This window comes from Schistocerca nitens, chromosome 2, assembly GCF_023898315.1.
Source record: "Schistocerca nitens isolate TAMUIC-IGC-003100 chromosome 2, iqSchNite1.1, whole genome shotgun sequence".
NCBI classification, from domain to species: Eukaryota; Metazoa; Arthropoda; class Insecta; order Orthoptera; family Acrididae; genus Schistocerca; species Schistocerca nitens.
Genome location: NC_064615.1, coordinates 158,795,872 through 158,815,117, shown reverse-complemented (window position 1 = coordinate 158,815,117; position 19,246 = coordinate 158,795,872). Strand labels below are relative to the sequence as shown.

The 19,246-nt window shown below is 42.0% G+C and overlaps 1 non-coding gene across 1 annotated transcript; it reads right to left on the bottom strand.

Moving 5' to 3' along the window:
• Nucleotides 1-409: 409 nt before the first annotated feature.
• Nucleotides 410-484, bottom strand: Trnat-ugu (transfer RNA threonine (anticodon UGU)). Its single transcript has one exon. It is a non-coding gene; the product is annotated as a tRNA-Thr (tRNA).
• Between the last annotated feature and the right edge of the window lie 18,762 nt (nucleotides 485-19,246).

Below are 19,246 nucleotides of genomic sequence, written 5' to 3'. Positions count from 1 at the left end.
CTATGGAATATCGCAATGAAGGAATTCCTTAAACACTGTTTTTCGTTAAAGCGTATTTTCCTGTGTTGTCTGACATGGTGCTCAGTATTTTGGCCATATCGTCTAATACAATCCATTCCCAACTAAGAACTCAGTTTTAATCAAAGCACGAATCCTACTTCGTAAAAATAAAAGATTTGTGCAAATTAAAAGAAAAAAGGCTGCTGTCTACGTAGTGCTGCTCCCCTGAAGATGAGATTGGCCTAAGCTTATTTATATTGTAACTGTATATGACGGTAGTATCTGTTCCCGAAACAACAGTTACCGTGGATGACCATGCAGCTTTGCTAGAAATGAAAGGATAATTAAATGGACACCCTAGCTGTAAGCAGGCGTTGATCTACTACATTGGGGACATGTTGAAAATGTGTGCCCCGACCGGGACTCGAACCCGGGATCTCCTGCTTACATGGCAGACGCTCTATCCATCTGAGCCACCGCAGGCATAGAGGATAGTGCGTCTGCAGGGACTTATCCCTTGCACGCTCCCCGTGAGATCCACATTCCCAACATGTCCACACCACTACATTCGTAGTGCGCCTAATAGGCATACGAATGTAGTGGTGTGGACATGTTGGGAAAGTGGATCTCACGGGGAGCGTGCAAGGGATAAGTCCCTGCAGACGCATTATCCTATGTGCCTGCGGTAGCTCAGATCAGTTCCGTTTCAGCCGCGCTCGCGAGTGGCCGCTGTTAACTGTTGCGCTGCACTTCAGTGTTTACATCGCTGTACTTGTGCTCCGCCGAGTGCCGTCCGTCCGTTAATCTCCGTGTTCGTTCCTGTTCCTTGTGATCTGATCGCTCTTTCTGGTCTTGCTGCTGCTACTTGGAATTTCGGTTGTTTAACCGAAATTGCTTCGCCGGATTAACCATGGCTACAAACCTCAGGAAGAATACTCTGGTATTTGCTTTTGACAAGGAATCCCGTCCTGTTCAGCCGACATCCCTGGAAATAGATGACTGGATTACACAGGTAATTGTTCTAAATTCTGAAACCGTTCATAACTGGCAACTGGATCAGGAAAAATACTGTGTTTTTGTCAAGTTAATCAGTGCTTCGACTGTTGATAAAGTGTTACGAAAGTGGGGCTATGAAGTAGATTTTGTGCACAGAAATGGTTATAAAAGTAAGGTTTCCATCTATAGAGCGGACATTCATTACAAAACCGTTCGTGTCTTGAATCTTCCCATTGAAATTGAAAATGATAAGATTAAGGAAGCTCTTTCACACTACGGAGACGTTAAATCACCTGCAAATGAAAGATGGTCGCCTCGTTTTAAACTGCAGTGTTTTAACGGGGTCCGCTGTGTAGAGATGGACGTTAAGATGAATATTCCGTCTCACATAACTATTTGTGGGTATAAGGCACAAATTGTTTATACAGGTCAGGAAGCTACATGTCATATATGTAACGAAACCGGCCACTTCAGACAGGAATGTCCGCGGCGAACTGTTCTTAAAAGTAATTTGATACAGCGTCAGAAGCTTACCTTAAATGATCTGTTACCAAAGAATAGCCCGGAACAACTGGTTGAGGATGTTAACGCAGCGGGCCAAGCTGATGTCTCCCTTCACGATAACAGTCAATTTCCCCCGTTAACAACAAAAGGAAACCCTGTTGCCACTACTCGTGAAACTGAAACGCAACCGAAAAAACGACCTCTGGAGATAACTGATAGTTGTTCAGAGGACGAGCTGTCTTGTCCTACTCCCTCACTTCGCAAGCAAAAACAGTGCGATGAGGAGGTAGAGGAATCTGAAGGCAAAATGCGAATGGAAACTAATGAACAGAAAGATAATACACATACGGTACCAGAAAATAAAGGGGGTGTAAGCAGCATTAATTTGCAAGAAACAACAGGTGCAGTAGCCGATTGCAAAGATCAGAATCTATCTGTTAATAAACAAATTCAGGGAGAGGTTGCAAAACTGCAGTCTCCACTTGTTTCAATCGATCAGAAAGTGAGTGAAATTAATAAAGAACGAGGAAGTGGTGGCCAAACTGAAATCACGGTCAACACCTCAGGGCAGGCGCCGGCAACCGAAATTGCGAAAGCGTCTGCTGCTGCTCCAGCTAAGCCGCTAAGTAAAATACCAACGCAACCAAATGAGAATGTAGCTCGTAACCAAGGGAAGGGAAAATCCGGTAGGGGTGACCCAAGCCCAAAGAATGTTCAGTCCGAAACGGTCGTACACGAATCACTGGAGGAAAAATCAGAAAGTTTACCAGGAAATCAGTCTGCTTGCGTTACAAGAGAAAACATCAGAAGCAGAAAAAAACGGGACAGTAACTAATAAACTGATTGAAGTGTTATTCCATGTTCAGCCTTCCGAGAAAACTGTTACAGCTTAACTGAACCCTGAACCACATGAAACTATATTAGTTCATCGAAACAACTACATAGTGACAGCACAATGACGCAATCTTATTCTGTCACCACTATAAACATAAATAAAATCACGACCGGTCTGAAATTATCGGCCCTTAAGGAATTTTTGTACGAATCCGCGACTGATATTGCCCTGTTACAAGAAGTTCTAATTTCGGATTTGGTAATTCCCGGTTTTGTCAGTTACATAAATGTGTCTCCCGAAACAAGTGTTGGAACAGCTATTTTGGTGAGGGAAGGGATTACAGTAAGCGAGGTGGAACGACTGGAATCCGGAAGAGGAATAGGACTAAATATCTATGATGTGACTATCGTCAACTTGTACGCCCCTTCAGGAAGTTCTCATCTGACAGGGCACGTTTCAACACATTGACACCGGTGTGTCAGACCCACCATACTTGCTCCGGACACTGCGAGAGGGCTGTACAAGCAATGATCACACGCACGGCACAGCGGACACACCAGGAACCGCGGTGTTGGCCGTCGAATGGCGCTAGCTGCGCAGCATTTGTGCACCGCCGCCGTCAGTGACAGCCAGTTTGCCGTGGCATACGGAGCTCCATCGCAGTCTTTAACACTGGTGGCATGCCGCGACAGCGTGGACGTGAACCGTATGTGCAGTTGACGGACTTTGAGCGAGGGCGTATAGTGGGCATGCGGGAGGCCGGGTGGACGTACCGCCGAATTGCTCAACACGTGGGGCGTGAGGTCTCCACAGTACATCGATGTTGTCGCCAGTGGTCGGCGGAAGGTGCACGTGCCCGTCGACCTGGGACCGGACCGCAGCGACGCACGGATGCACGCCAAGACCGTAGGATCCTACGCAGTGCCGTAGGGGACCGCACCGCCACTTCCCAGCAAATTAGGGACACTGTTGCTCCTGGGGTATCGGCGAGGACCATTCGCAACCGTCTCCATGAAGCTGGGCTACGGTCCCGCACACCGTTAGGCCGTCTTCCGCTCACGCCCCAACATCGTGCAGCCCGCCTCCAGTGGTGTCGCGACAGGCGTGAATGGAGGGACGAATGGAGACGTGTCGTCTTCAGCGATGAGAGTCGCTTCTGCCTTGGTGCCAATGATGGTCGTATGCGTGTTTGGCGCCGTGCAGGTGAGCGCCACAATCAGGACTGCATACGACCGAGGCACACAGGGCCAACACCCGGCATCATGGTGTGGGTAGCGATCTCCTACACTGGCCGTAAACCACTGGTGATCGTCAAGGGGACACTGAATAGTGCACGGTACATCCAAACCGTCATCGAACCCATCGTTCTACCATTCCTAGACCGGCAAGGGAACTTGCTGTTCCAACAGGACAATGCACGTCCGCATGTATCCCGTGCCACCCAACGTGCTCTAGAAGGTGTAAGTCAACTACCCTGGCCAGCAAGATCTCCGGATCTGTCCCCCATTGAGCATGTTTGGGACTGGATGAAGCGTCGTCTCACGCGGTCTGCACGTCCAGCACGAACGCTGGTCCAACTGAGGCGGCAGGTGGAAATGGCATGGCAAGCCGTTCCACAGGACTACATCCAGCATCTCTACGATCGTCTCCATGGGAGAATAGCAGCCTGCATTGCTGCGAAAGGTGGATATACACTGTACTAGTGCCGACATTGTGCATGCTCTGTTGCCTGTGTCTATGTGCCTGTGGTTCTGTCAGTGTGATCATGTGATGTATCTGACCCCAAGAATGTGTCAATAAAGTTTCCCCTTCCTGGGACAATGAATTCACGGTGTTCTTATTTCAATTTCCAGGAGTGTATTTGTTAAGGAAATCGCCAAGACAGTTATTACTTGGAGGTGATTTTAATTGTGTTTTAAATCGAAAAGATCAGTTACCTAATTTTAATTTCTCAAGTGAACTAAAACAACTAGTTACTGGTTTAGAATTAAAGGATGTATGGGAAATCAAATACCCCTCCAGTGTTGAGTTCACTTATGTCACGGCAATATCACGCAGCAGGATTGATAGACTATATATTTCTAAAAATCTTGAAACTTCCGTGACAAAAGTACAAGGTCCGGCAGAAAAACCTCCCCTTTAAGGAAAGCTAATAAAAACAAAACCAAATAAGGTAGAACAATTTTATTTATACTAAATAAAAGTACATATTATGCCATTTTAGAAAATACTCTTATGGTCTTACTTTTTAAATAAAACATCCCTTAAATGGCTTCCTGCACTGTCGACACACTGATTGAGTCTTTCCCTGAAGTTATTCATTACTCTTTGAGTCATTTCAGGTGGAATAGCTTCAACCTCTTGTGTAATTGCTTCTTTCAGGGCTCGTAAAGATTGTGGACGTTGTTCATAAACTTTTGCTTTTAAATAGCCCCAAAGAAAGAAATCACAGGGCGTTAAGTCCGGCGATCGTGGGGGCCAGCCAATGTCTCCACGCAACGAGATCACATGTCCAGGAAACATTTCCTTCACCAATGCCAGTGACTGCCGCGCTGTGTGGGCTGTAGCACCATTTTGCTGGAACCACACGTTCTCTATTTCACCAAAAAGCTCCCTTAGTTGCGGTTGGAGAAAGTCGCGGAGCATGGCACAATAGCGTTCACTGTTGACGGTTAAATTCCTGTCATTTTCTTCGAAAAAGTAAGGACCGATCACTCCGGAATTGTAAACAGCACACCATACTGTTACTTTAGGGCTATGAAGTGGTCGTTGATGAAGTTCTTGGGGATTGTGTTCACACCAGTACCTGCAATTTTGGCTGTTCACTGTTCCGGCAAGGTGAAAGTGTGCTTCATCAGAAAAAATCACAATATCGTTGGGACGAATGTTCCGAAGAAGGTCTTGGCACAAACTTACACGGACACCACTGTCTCGTTCACTCAGTTCCTGCGTAGTTACAATTTTGTAAGGATGCATTTTAAGATCTCGATGCAAGATTCTTCTCACACTTCGATCAGAAATCCGTAATGCTGCCGCATGCTTTTTAGCGGATCGTCGAGGAGATTGTTGAACTGAAGCTCTAACTGCATCAACATTTCCGGGGCCTGTTGCAGTCCGTGGTCGTCCAGGTGGTTTCCTTTTTAATGCGGAACCTGTCTCACGAAAGTTAGCAACCCAAGAATAAATTGTTTTCTTATCGGGAACAGGGTCCCGTCGTCCGAGCGCAAAGCGAACGCGAAAAGCTCGTTGAGTATTAATAGGCGATTCGCCATTTTGAATAAAATCTTCCACTACGAAGGCACGATGTTCACCAGACCACGCCATGGCGTACACTGAAAACGGCACGTAGGCAGCTACTTAACGACGCGCCCTCCACCACTCTGCTCCTTCTACTGTCCGCTGCACGTTACTTTGTAATCGGGGAGTTTTTTATGCCGGACGTACGTTTCAGACCATTCAAGTGTCTTAGCTGGCATAAATCTAACAAGACAGCCGGTTCGCCGATTCAAGAATCAGTGGAATTTGAACACTTCCTTGTTAGTAAATCATGATTTAGAAGATCTGATTAAAGAAACATGGGCAATATGCCTGCGAGCCCGTAGTAGATATGCCACTGCTATTGACTGGTGGGTTAAAATGGCAAAGCCAAAGTTGAGGAAAGTTCTTATTCAATACAGTGCCCAGAGCGCAAGGGAAATGAAATGCACTATAGAGTATTACTATTCCGTTTTGAGAGATCTATATGATCAAGTCTCAGCGGGTTCCTCACTTCGGATAGCAGACATCAAAAAAGTCAAAGCCAAGTTACTTAATATCAAGAGAAGTCAAATGGAAGGGTTGAAAATAAAATCGAAGGCAAATTCGGTGTCAGAAGATGAAACTACTTCCCTATATCATTTAGTGAAGCACACGAAAAACGGGAGAAGGACTTTTATTGATGAAATTCGAACAAAACACGGTACAATTCTCAGAACCCAGCAGGATATCATGGACGAGATTTATCGCTATTATTGCGAGCTATATTCTGTACATCAAAGTAGAGATGCTTCCTTGGAAGAATTCCTTGACATCCTAGCCCCACAGCTGACAGAAGATGACAACGAAAATTTTCTCGAGGTTGTCACTGAAGAAGACGTGTATGAGACTCTGTGCGCCTCACCACCAAAAAAATCCCCAGGACCGGATGGTCTGCCAGCAGAGTTTTACATCCGTTGCTGGCCAATAGTAGGTGCAAAAATCACGGACATTGTAAATGAGGTTATTCAGGTTAAAATGATTCCGGCTGAGTTTAAGGAGAGTAAAATTGTTCTGGTGCCAAAAAATAATGGAAACAAAGATTTAAATAATTTTCGTCCAATTTCACTGCTGAATTCTGATTATAAATTAATAGCTAGAATAATAAACAAGAGAATTTCATGCCTTACAGATAAAATTATTAGTCAACATCAGAACTGTGCGCAAGGCAGAACCATTTTTCAAAATCTAGCGGAATTCATGGATATCATTACAATAACTTCTGTAACAAACATAAAGTGTGCTTTATTGTTTTTAGATTTTTATAAAGCGTTCGATGTAGTAAATCATGAATATCTTCTACAGACATTGAAGAAAATAGGTTTCAACGATAGGGTCATACAGCTGATTAAGAACATAGCAACTGGAATAAATGCTAAAATAGCGGTGAATTGTCAACAATCCAGGCCGATGCAAATACAACGAGGTGTTCCTCAAGGAAGTCCTCTGTCCATGTCGCTCTTCGCCATTTCGCTGGAACCTTTCCTCCGACATGTCCATGCTAGATTAAAAGGCTTAACATTATCAGGAAATAAAACAGTTATAAGAGCCTATGCTGGCGATATAGGGGTCATTATAAGGAATAATGACGAGGTAACCACGCTAGCAACGGTGATTGATTCGTACTGTAGAGCATCTGGAGCCAATGCAAACGAAAAAAAAAAGTAAGATGTTAAATCTCAGAGGTTTTGATAATTTCAATGTCGAGTGGGCAAAAATAGTCCGACAACATAAAACACTTGGGATCACCCTGACAGCATGTCCTATGAAAATGACGGCTTTAAATTGGAAAGTTGCAGCAGATAAAGTGCAAGGAGCCATTGCAGAGAATTTAACTCGATATATGAACCAAGTTCAAAGAACACAGTATATCAACTCATGCATCCTTGCTAAGGCTTATTATACTGCCCAGCTGTTTCCAATACCGAGAGTGATAGCGAGGAGAATAATGTCCAAAATCACCAACTTTTTGTGGAGAGGTGAAGTGTTCAGAGTACCTGCTAAAGTAGCCATTTTAGATCCTAAAAATGGTGGACTAGGATTAACTGCTCTTTTTATCAAAAGGCAAGTTAATTTAATAAGAGACTCGCGAGAAAGCATAACCAGCCAACTTTTCCAGATCATTAAACCTCCAAGCCTGCTTCCCCCGATTGACGTGCAGAATACCAACAGTCGCTTACAGCACGTGAGGATTTTCTATGTTGAGTTTAGTTATGTCAGTGTCGAGCTCAGGCAGTCACGACACTTAACATCGAGAGCCATAATGCGGGAATGAAAGAAAAGCGAAGGAAGAAACAAAATAGAACGACAGTTTCCAAACATTGAGTGGACTGAGATTTGGAAAAACATTAGTTCTAATGTGCTCACGTCTAACATAAAAACGGCATGGTACAAGATAGTTAACAACATAGTTAGCACCAATGAAAGACTGCACGCAATCGGACTCTGTGAAACAAATTTATGTCAACAATGCCATCTAGTTGACAGTAATTCACAGATATACTTGCAGTGGTCACATGAATAGTTGGAAGTGGGTCCGAGAGCAAATAGCTCTGATTACAAGACCATCCCCTGAGTATATATCGCTGTCATTGATACACAGGCCTGACGCACGCTATTTCCCAGAAGCAAAAAATAGCGCTGTGTACTGGTTGCTGGGAAATTTTGTTAACTACGTCCTTAACAAATTAGGATCTGATAGCATTATAGAGTTCAAGGTACACATGCTGTGTGAGTTTCACAAAATTAGAAGCTATTCGAATCACAAGAAAAAGTTCGGTAATATGTTAAAAATTGTATTTGAAAGAATAGGCATTGGTTAATATAAAAAAATAGACTGCCTTGACAGTGATGTATTGTAGTTACCTTAAGGATACTATTTAAGATTACAGTATATTTATGATGTGTACTTTTTCTACTTCAGAGAGTAGTTTTTGCAACTTATAAGCTAATATACAGAACTTATGTGACATTGAGATTGTGTGTCTAAATAGTTTCAAAACACAAAACATTAAAGGTGCATTATTGGCTTATACTAGAAATTTGGAAATAGACAGTTTTTTAGAAATGTCCTTATCGATTGTTTAAAACCATAAGATTCTATCTGATAAATGTAATATTCAATGGCTGGCACATTGCCCTGTTCATTTTTGCACTGCGATGTGTTAAGTCAGTTTCTCAGTGAAAGACTGATTATATAGATCTGATCCAGTGAAAAACTGATTATATAGATCTGATCACTTCAGATACTTAAGATTCAATTAATGTCCAGAAAGTGTAGTTGGAAGGCTAGTCAACTTTATTATATATCTCCTTTCCGCCATTCTCAAGTATTTCAGAAATTGTCTAATATGATTATCAAATTGTTTTATATTAAAATTATCCCATCAACTTGCTGATATCCATCATAAAGAAATTATGCTTCTGTAAAGATTGCACCTCATGTAATTCAAAGTGCAGATTTTACTTCTTCAGGTTGAAGTTTGACTGTCTTTAAAAATTTTGTTCTTGATGTTTAAATTAATTCTTTCTGGTAATTAGTCAGTAACACAATCCTCTGTTGTCTATCCGTAACGTCAGCGTAACTGAAATGATCAAACCGTTTTGTTTAAATAACTTCATGTATGCATAACTTAGTATGTATTTGGAGTGTAACATTGTTTTTTTAATAAATGTTTTTATAAAAAAAAAGATGGATAGAGCGTCTGCCATGTAAGCAGGAGATCCCGGGTTCGAGTCCCGGTCGGGGCACACATTTTCAACATGTCCCCAATGAAGTAAATCAACGCCTGCTTGCAGCTAGGGTGTCCATTTAATTATCATTTATTTATATTGGTACCCGTTAATGAGACGGATGCACTTTTAAGAGACACCAACAAGTTGAATACATTGAGTTTACAAACTATTTCGCCGTTTTTTTTTTTTAATATATTCATGGCATAAATGTACATACAGTCAGAAAGAAATTTTGGTGAATGTATCATACATTCAATACCATATAAAAGTATTCTACTCACACTAATTTTAAGAAAATGTGTTTAAAATTCCAGTGACTTTAGGCGTCTTTGGAATATTGTGATTTCTAATTTTAGTCCGTATGACTATGTAGTGCGAAGTGCTGCGTTCACTAACACGGGAAACTAAAATAATTTGTGTTTCTAATTTTCAAAGTGATCATTCACTATGTCGCATTGTTTTGCTGCATGTCGAGAAATTCACTGAGTGCAGTTAGGTCCACACAAAAGTTTTTCCGTCACTATGCAGTGCATGATAGAGGCATTAGCAACTTTGTCTGTTTATTCCATACACATATAAAGCGAAGGAAAATGGCTGTTCTTTTCCCAAACGTGCCATCGTCTAGCTTACATTATTTTCACGACCCCCACCCAGAATATGTGATGAATGCAGTAGGTATGTTGTATAGTCTTCTCCACATACCGGTCATTTCAGTTCCATAAGCTGTACTGACCCTTTATGGTTCTAGCACTGCATCTCCGATTTCGTTAGGCATTTTCTATTATCTCTTGTTGTTGTTGTTGTGGTCTTCAGTCCTGAGACTGGTTTGATGCAGCTCTCCATGCTACTCCATCCTGTGCAAGCTTCTTCATCTCCCAGTAGCTACTGCAACCTACATCCTTCTTAATCTGCTTGGTGTATTCATCTCTTGGTCTCCCTCTACGATTTTTACCCTCTACGCTGCCCTCCAATACTAAATTGGTGATCCCTTGATGCCTCAGAACATGTCCTACCAACCGATCCCTTCTTCTAGTCAAGTTGTGCCACAAACTTCTCTTCTCCCCAATCCTATTCAACACCTCCTCATTAGTTATGTGATCTACCCATCTAATCTTCAGCATTCTTCTGTAGCACCACATTTCGAAAGCTTCTATTCTCTTCTTGTCTAAACTATTTATCGTCCATGTTTCACTCCCCCCCCCCCCCCCCCCCCATGAACCATGGACCTTGCCGTTGGTGGGGAGACTTGCGTGCCTCAGCGATACAGATAGCCGTACCGTAGGTGCAACCACAACGGAGGGGTATCTGTTGAGAGGGCAGACAAACGCGTGGTTCCTGAAGAGGGGCAGCAGCCTTTTCAGTAGTTGCAAAGGCAACAGTCTGGATGATTGACTGATCTGGCCTTGTAACACTAACCAAAACAGCCTCGCTGTGCTGGTACTGCGAACGGTTGAAAGCAAGGGGAAACTACAGCCGTTATTTTTCCCGTGGGCATGCAGCTTTACTATTATCTCTATTTGACACAAACTCCAAACGCTGACAAAGGTACTGTAGGTATCTCTAGATTATTGTATTCGGTTTCCACGACTGGTAAGCAGCTCCTTTCCAAAAAGCTGCCCACAAAGTTGCGTCTATATTCGCCTTGCCCACTAATGATTTCTAGTATTCGTGCAAGTCCACGTCGCCTCATTTTATTAAAGCAGGATATTTTAACAGGTTCATTAAAATAACCACTAATCTTAAACTCGAATACGATAGTGCGATTCTTCTTCCTTAAGAAGGTTGGTTGGTTGGTTGGTTTTGGGGAAGGAGACCAAACAGCGAGGTCATCGGTCTCATCGGATTAGGGAAGGACGGGGAAGGAAGTCGGCCGTGCCCTTTGAAAGGAACCATCCCGGCATTTGCCTGGAGCGATTGAGAGAAATCACGGAAAACCTAAATCAGGATGGCCGGACGCGGGATTGAACCGTCGTCCTCCCGAATGCGAGTCCAGTGTCTAACCACTGCGCCACCTCGCTCGGTCTTCCTTAAGAGCACTGCCATGTGTTCACCAGTATATAAAGAGAGTTGACATTCATTCAGTACGCCAAAGAAAACACCTAAGTCGTTCTTTATTTCCTTATTACAATCTAGCGACGATGATTTCCTGTAACTAGCGAGATGAATAGCGAACAGCGTGTGAAGTTCATGACACACAGCTCATGTACCATGAAGTTTAAAAAAATATTTATTGGTCATTAGTAACCGCCTTATAAAATATTTGAAATCTGGCAGTACTTTAGAATGCATCTGAAAAATCTGTATTGTACAGTGAGAATATTGCTCAAGGCACATCAATCGTTACATTTGTTGTAGCCGAACATTCGCCGTCCAGTATAACACGCCGGTTTCTATTGAACATAAATTCGTCATGCTCTAACCGCCCTATCCCAACTCTTCTATAAACCAACAGCCAAATCTAACGACCCACCTCGCTTTTCTTTTTTCTCTAAATCTCAGTTGTTTAGTTAGTACTGTGGTCTTGAGTAAGTTAATTAATCACTCTCATCAATTTAAATAAACGGTCGCCTTTACAAAGCGGTGTAAAGAAACTACATTGTTAAATAAAAGAAAAGTAATGCAATTAATTACTTCAGGTCAAGAAAAGAATAAATGTATGAGAGCTCTTTGTTGTTCACACCAGCTAGCTAGTTAACTCTTGAAAGGGTTACTGTGTGCGTAGACTGTGACCTAGGTAACCAATAGGTATCAGCATCCTAAGACACAATGATACACTGTCGATTGGCTGTTAATCAACACCATCACTTCCAACCTTCTTATCCTTCTTTAGTACAGTTTCTGGAAGTGCAGAGAGAGCCGAGACAGAAACCAGTACTTACGATTAAACCATCCACCTGAAAGTTAAATGACGCTAAAAATATTGTAAAAGTCTTTTATTTGAAAAGTTTGACTGTGCCAGAATCTGCTTATAGTTGTTAATTTTAATTCTGAAAAGTAGCATAAACCTTGTGTAAACAAGCATTAGCTCTGAATTGGAAAGCTACTACAGTGTCTCAAAACGTGAAAATACTGAATTACTGTTTTCTGTGTTAAATACAATACCATTTCAATTAAAATTTATGTGGGCTTTAAAGCTATCTCTCAGCATGAATGTAACAGCCTACTAACGCAATGTATTTACTTGCGAAGTTAAGAATGTGAGGCTACAAAGAAAGTTAAACTTCATAGACTCACTGAGAATTACTACAGTGTGTCTTGTACAAGCAAAAGCAACAGTCATACAGTAACTTCAAGATGAGTATGTACACTAACAGTGTTGTAACACCAAACAACATATCATTTACACTTCCTCTGTAATACTGCAGTCATTTAGTAATACTGAAATCATTTAATTACTTCTCAATGGTGTGCACCTCCAGACATAAAAACCAACAGTAGTTACATTCTCAGTTAGCTGATAAGTCTGCATCTGGTATTAATTCATTGAGCTTTAATAAACAGTAAAATAACCACTTTTATTATTAGTGAAGAAAAGCAATACAAAAACACCGCTACTTTCAAACAATCTCAACTAAGTAAACCCCTGCTCTGCAAATTCTTGGGATTTTCTCTACCTCGTGATGACTAGGTGTTGTGTGATGTCCTTAGGTTAGTTAGGTTTAAGTAGTTCTAAGTTCTAGGGGACTGATGACCATAGATGTAAGTCCCATAGTGCTCAGAGCCATTTTTTTCAAATTCTTAAGGACGAGATGGATTAATTAAGATAACACACTAACAACTCAGTAAAATGGTTAGAAGTGCGGGAGTATGTTGTCAAAAGTCCATACAAAGCTGAACGAACGTCACATGGCGTGAAACAGCGCTAAATGGGGCTCGCCCGAAGACATGACTCAGCTGAAAGAACGCGAAAAGACAATGTGTGTCAATCAGCGAGTGGCTGCAGTGAACCGCGGTGGTGCTCTTCATTACATTTCCTGGAGACAACATTTGGGTGATTTCACACAGGGAATAATCACCGGGCATCTGGAAGAAGGACGAAGTGTAACGATTGTAACCCAGGAGTTAGGTATTGCCTATTGCTTTGTTTCATCTGCATGGGGAGCGTTCTGAACCACAGGCGCTGTTTCCCGAAGAGCAGGTGGCTGCCACGGTCAACTGCAGCAGCAGATGACCGCTACATTGTGGAACAGCAAGAAGGGATCCATGTCAAACAGCAGGTGAAGTTGAAGGGTATAGAAAGACAGAGTCCAAAAACTGAAATTTTGCGGTAGAAGCAAAATAAATTTTCAAATGCTTAAACTGTGTTATGTTTGTACCTTATTGTCCAACAATATTTTTAAACTTACATTGAATTCTTTTTTCTTTATCTCCGAAATTATAAAAACATTAAGTTTTTATTTTACAGCAATAATTAATGAACGGTATAAATAATGACTGAACCCAGTTGATTTTCCCCTTGCACTTTTGCAATAAAGAAGCTGGAACTTCTTATATCACTGTTTGAGACTATATGATCTTGTGTTGACAGTGAGTATTATTTAAGTCTGTAAAATTTTGGCCTGTTATAGTAAAATTTCAGAAAATAAACCAAATTCAGGAAACGTATGTAACAAAATGACAATAACTTTAAAAATAACGTTCACCATCGGAGATACCTCGTTCAGATAGCAGTCCGAGCTATTTGGCAGCAAGAAACTGGCCATAGTATTCCCTGGAACCCTCGTCTTCACGGACCAGAATCTTCAAAGCCTTGTACCTACCTGCCTCTGGGCAGAAGAATAGACACCTGGGCTCACTTTCATGAAGATCTGGAACACATTGTTGACTCGTCTGATTCTTCCGTTGCTCCTTTATCTATGCTACGAAGAATGGTCCGTCTCTATGTTCCATGGTTCTTTATTTTACTTGAAGGGATATTAACTGCTTCGCCGGCCTAACAGCAAAAGAAACATTTTTCTTGTATGACTTAGAAGAAAAAAAATTACTCCGGTTTTTAAATAGGCTCTGTTCACACGGACAACATTAAACGGACTAGGCTTGACTCTAGCCCCTGCGGTCACTTATCTCCAACTATTAGTAGTCTCAGGCTTTGCACACTTGAGGATCAATGCAATATTTTTATCTCCTTAAAAGAATGGCTCGCACTCATATATGTAGAGTCACCTTCTCACATCACATTAATTCAACAGTGACGTATTGCAAGAGCCGAGTGATGGTGTGGTTTTTGTTTTGTCCCCTACATGAGTCGCCGAAGACAATGAAGCGTTTGAACTTCTCGGTTCAGATAATTGTTGAAAAAATTATGAAGCATTGACGCAATATAATTTGATCCTTTCTTTGCCGCGATATGGTCATAAATGATGAGCCAGTTGATAGAATATGGGCATTGAAAATGTAGAAAGAAAGCTGTCTTACACCTCACTTGAAGTTAAATTTGGTGCAGGGAGGTTTTTACTGAAATCTGCAATGGCCTGAGTAGTTGGTAACTGCTTTCCCTCCTTTTTGACAGTTCTTTTTCTTTATGTAGACCCATTCAGTTTTCTTGTGCTGCAATATGTTTTCATCTTCCAGCTTTCTATGATTATCCTGCAGCATTTTCCTATCTCCTTCTCTTTACGCATTGCAGATTTGCTTGTTGAGATCAGTTATTTTAGCTTTATATTCATCACACCAACACCACGTTTCGGTTATATGGAAACCGAAAGCGATGTTAAACTTTGAAACAAAAATGTGTCTAAATGTGTAATAAGAAACGCAAATAACTGCATACTTGGTCAAAAAATTGAAAGACGTTCTTGACATTTTAGTCGATGGGAAGAAACGCTTTTTTGGAGTCTTTTACGATGCAATGTGCTTTTCTTCCTGTTAAGCCACAAAAACTGCATTAGTGCTTCACGGCCGGCCGGTGTGGCCGTGCGGTTCTAGGCGCTTCAGTCTGGAACCGCGTGACCGCTACGGTCGCAGGTTCGAATCCTGCCTCGGGCATGGATGTGTGTGATGTCCTTAGGTTAGTCAGGTTTAAGTAGTTATAAGTTCTAGGGGACTGATGACCACAGATGTTAAGTCCCATAGTGCTCAGAGCCATTTGAGCCATTTTTTTTTTTGCTTCACGAGCCTGTTCAGTGGGCCTATCAGGTAGATTAGTGTGGTTTCCTTGCCCATCAGTTGGTGACTTGCCAGTTTTTCTTAAAGATGTTTTAATTGAGTGTAAACGGAAAGGTTTAATCCCAAAGAACCTCTGCTGCTTCACGATCCGTTGTCATCCTAACTTCGTAGCTGTAGGAGCTGTCATTTAACCTAGCATTTTTTTCAGTCTGCCTCGGTGCGCGCCGTGCTACAGGATGACGGAGATGAGACGTGATAAATAACTGCTTGGCGCAACAGTAACATCATCACACCCAGTTTCAATGAATTGCGTTATTAGATAATGCCATTCATTGCTAAAAATATTCTGAAACAGTCATATGATTAGTCGTCAAACTTTTTCGCTCAAGTGCCAATACTGTGGGCGGTACCTACTCCGCATACGTACAGCTCTTATAATAATCGGTAACTTACATAAACTGGTATATTACAAGCCCTCAATAGACTAGCTATATCAAGCGCCCGTTAAGTTTTCCACCTATCCCTAGGTAGTGATCATTAAACGTCGACACCATTTGGAACACTTCGCGTCGACTGTTGTGCGTTCAGATTGCTCCCGCCCCCAGAGTCCAAAGTTGCGGCACTATAGTTGCCTGACGAAGTGGTGTTGTCGTCTCTGTGTAAGCGAATGATTGGTTCAAATGGCTCTGAGCACTATGGGACTTAACATCTGAGGTCATCAGTCCCCTAGAACTTAGAACTACTTAAACCTAACTAACCTAAGGACACCACACACATCCAAGCCCGAGGCAGGATTCGAACCTGCGACCTTAGCGGTCGTGCGGTTCCAGACTGAAGAAACGAATGATTAATTGCTAAAAATAGTAATTGTACATATATTTAAAGGCACTACGCAACATGAGACACGATCACAAATGTTTATCACTCATTGCGTCATATTACAGCATCTTTAATTTAATTTTTCCTTGCTACAAAAACCAACCTCATTTGAAGAATACCGTCTTTGGAACATGCATCTACGAAATATAAAATAATTTCCTATGTTATGTTTACAAAATATTTCAATTAAAAATGAATAATTAATAGGCATACGAATAACTGTGAATGAAAATAATGATGAGCTGGAAAAATAAATCCCAATCTCACTGAGCTGCACGTACTTTCGACATTGGAACAGTCTGCGGATAAAATGCTGCATCATTTACTTTTAAATTTTTCTCTGGCAGTTGCTTAGATCACAAGCTCGCTGAACGCCACAATGCTAACAATACTAACTTCAACAAAAAATGCATCTTTGAACAACGAGTACATTCGGGTCACAGGATACGAATGAGAAGCGCGTGTACGTTCATGTACCTCGATTTTAATGACTCAGAAAATCCATTTACATAGTATTACATGAATCGCTACGTCCCTGAGCGTCGTACACCATTTAGATATACATATATTACGCATATAAACTGACGTAACAAAAGTCATGGGCTACCTTCGCATATCGTATCGAACCTCCTTTTGTTCGGCGTCGTTGGAAGTCCCCTGCAGAAATACTGAGCCATGCTGCCTCTACAGTCGTCCATAATTCAGAAGTGTTGCCGCTGCAAGATTTTGTACTCGAACTGATCTCTCGATTTCGTCCATTAAATGTTCGATGGAATTCATATCGGGCGATCTGGGTGGCCAAATCATTCTCTCGAATTGTCCAGAATGTTCTTCAAACGATCACAAACAATTGTGCCCGATACCACGACGCATTGTCATTCATAAAAAATCCACATTTGTTTTGAAAAATGAAGTCAATGAATCACTGCAAGTGGACTCCATGTAGCCGAACATAACCGTTTGCAGTCAGTGATCGGACCCAGTCCATTCAATGCAAACACAGCCCATGCCATTATGGAACCATCACCAGCTTGTGCAGTGCCGACATCATGGGTCCATGGCTTCGTGGGATCTGCACTACACTCGAACCATACCACCAGCTGAAATTACAATTAAATCAATACAATGAAATGAATACCCTCAGCTGGATACAGGCGTTGATATACGTCAACGGGGACTCGAACCCGGGATCTCCTGCTTAAATGGCAGACGCTCTATCCATCTGAGCCACCGAGGACACAGACGATAGTGCGACTGCAAGCATTTATCTCTGGCACGCCTCCCGTGAGACCCACATTCCCAACTTATTGTCCCGCACTATGTTCGCAGTGCCCTTGCCCTTTACACTCATTACTCGCGGCTTTACCGATTCCCGTAAGAGTTCGGGCAATGTGTGTGCATCCGCACAGAAGATGGTCAAATGGCCGGTGAGCCTTAACTGTATATATATGAAGATGGTATCTGTTCTTTCGGACATGTCCTTGGCGAGGAGTAACACCTGAAATTTGGCATCCTCGGCACACTCCTGACTCTGTGTATCTCAGAATACTGAATTCCCTAACGATTTCCTAAATGGAATGCCCCATGCTTCTAGCACCAACTTCCAATCCGCGTTCAAATTTGCTGATTCCCGTCATGCATCTACAACCATGTCGGAAATATTTTCACATGAATCATCTGAATACAAATGGCAACTTCGCCAATGTAGTGCCCTTTTACATCTTGCTGTACCGATACTACTGCCATCTGTATATGTGCATACCACAATCCCATGACTTTTGTTAACATCAGTGCCTGTGTATACGTATTTATGTTTGTATGTATGTTCCACATTTCCTCCTAAATCACTGGACCGATTTCAACCAAACTTGGTACACAGATCACTTACTGTCTGGAAAGAAAAGCTGTGGGGGCAACAACCGTTACCTATCAAAGGGATAGGGGTCGGAGTGAAAAAGAAGTGTAGCCCAAGATTCGCGAATTCCCAGACTTTATTCGTCCAGTACATGAGAATGAGATCACTTAGCTTTACGCAACAAACTTAAGACGTAATTTCAAATCTTTATGAAACTATATCTCAGTGACAAACCCCACAAAATGATGAAAGGAAAAAAGTCTGAGCTGTATGAAAAACTGCCGCACTATGCATGGCATTTAAATGTTGGTAGTAACTCCCACAACACATTTCGCAGACAGTATATACACATGCCGGTGAATGTACCTAAGAAATTTTATCATTGTAAGACACATAGTTCAGAAGATACGACGTCATAAACACTGATGTGCGTGAAAAACTGCCGCATTTTGCATGACGTTTAAAATTAATACTTCTTTGTCACCAAATCAATTCGCAACACGTTTCGCTGACAGTATCCATATATGACGCTGCTTGTACAGACAAAATTTAATAATTCTACGACACATAATTCACGAGATCTGACATCATAAACACTGAGATGCGTGAAAACGAAGCTGCAATGCGAATTTCTCTAGAGATGCAGGTGACATATGTTAAATATATGTGTCATGTGAATGTGGGCAAATCCTCGGATTTAAAAAAAAAAAAAAGCCTACTAAAGCCGTGGATTCAACTTAGCCGAACTTGATCAAGGGTATCCAGACACTCCCAAAAACATACTTTTTCATATGAGGTGCATTGTGCTGCCATCTACTGCCAGGTACTCCATATCAGCGACCTCAGTAGTCATTAGACATCGCAAGAGAGCAGAATGGGGCGCTCCGCGGAACCCACGGACTTCGAACGTGGTCAGGCGATTGGGTGTCACTTGTGTCATACGTCTGTACGCGAGATTCCCACACTCCCAAACATCCATAGGTCCACTGTTTCCGATGTGATAGTGAGGTGGAAACGTAAAGGGACACCTACAGCACTGACAG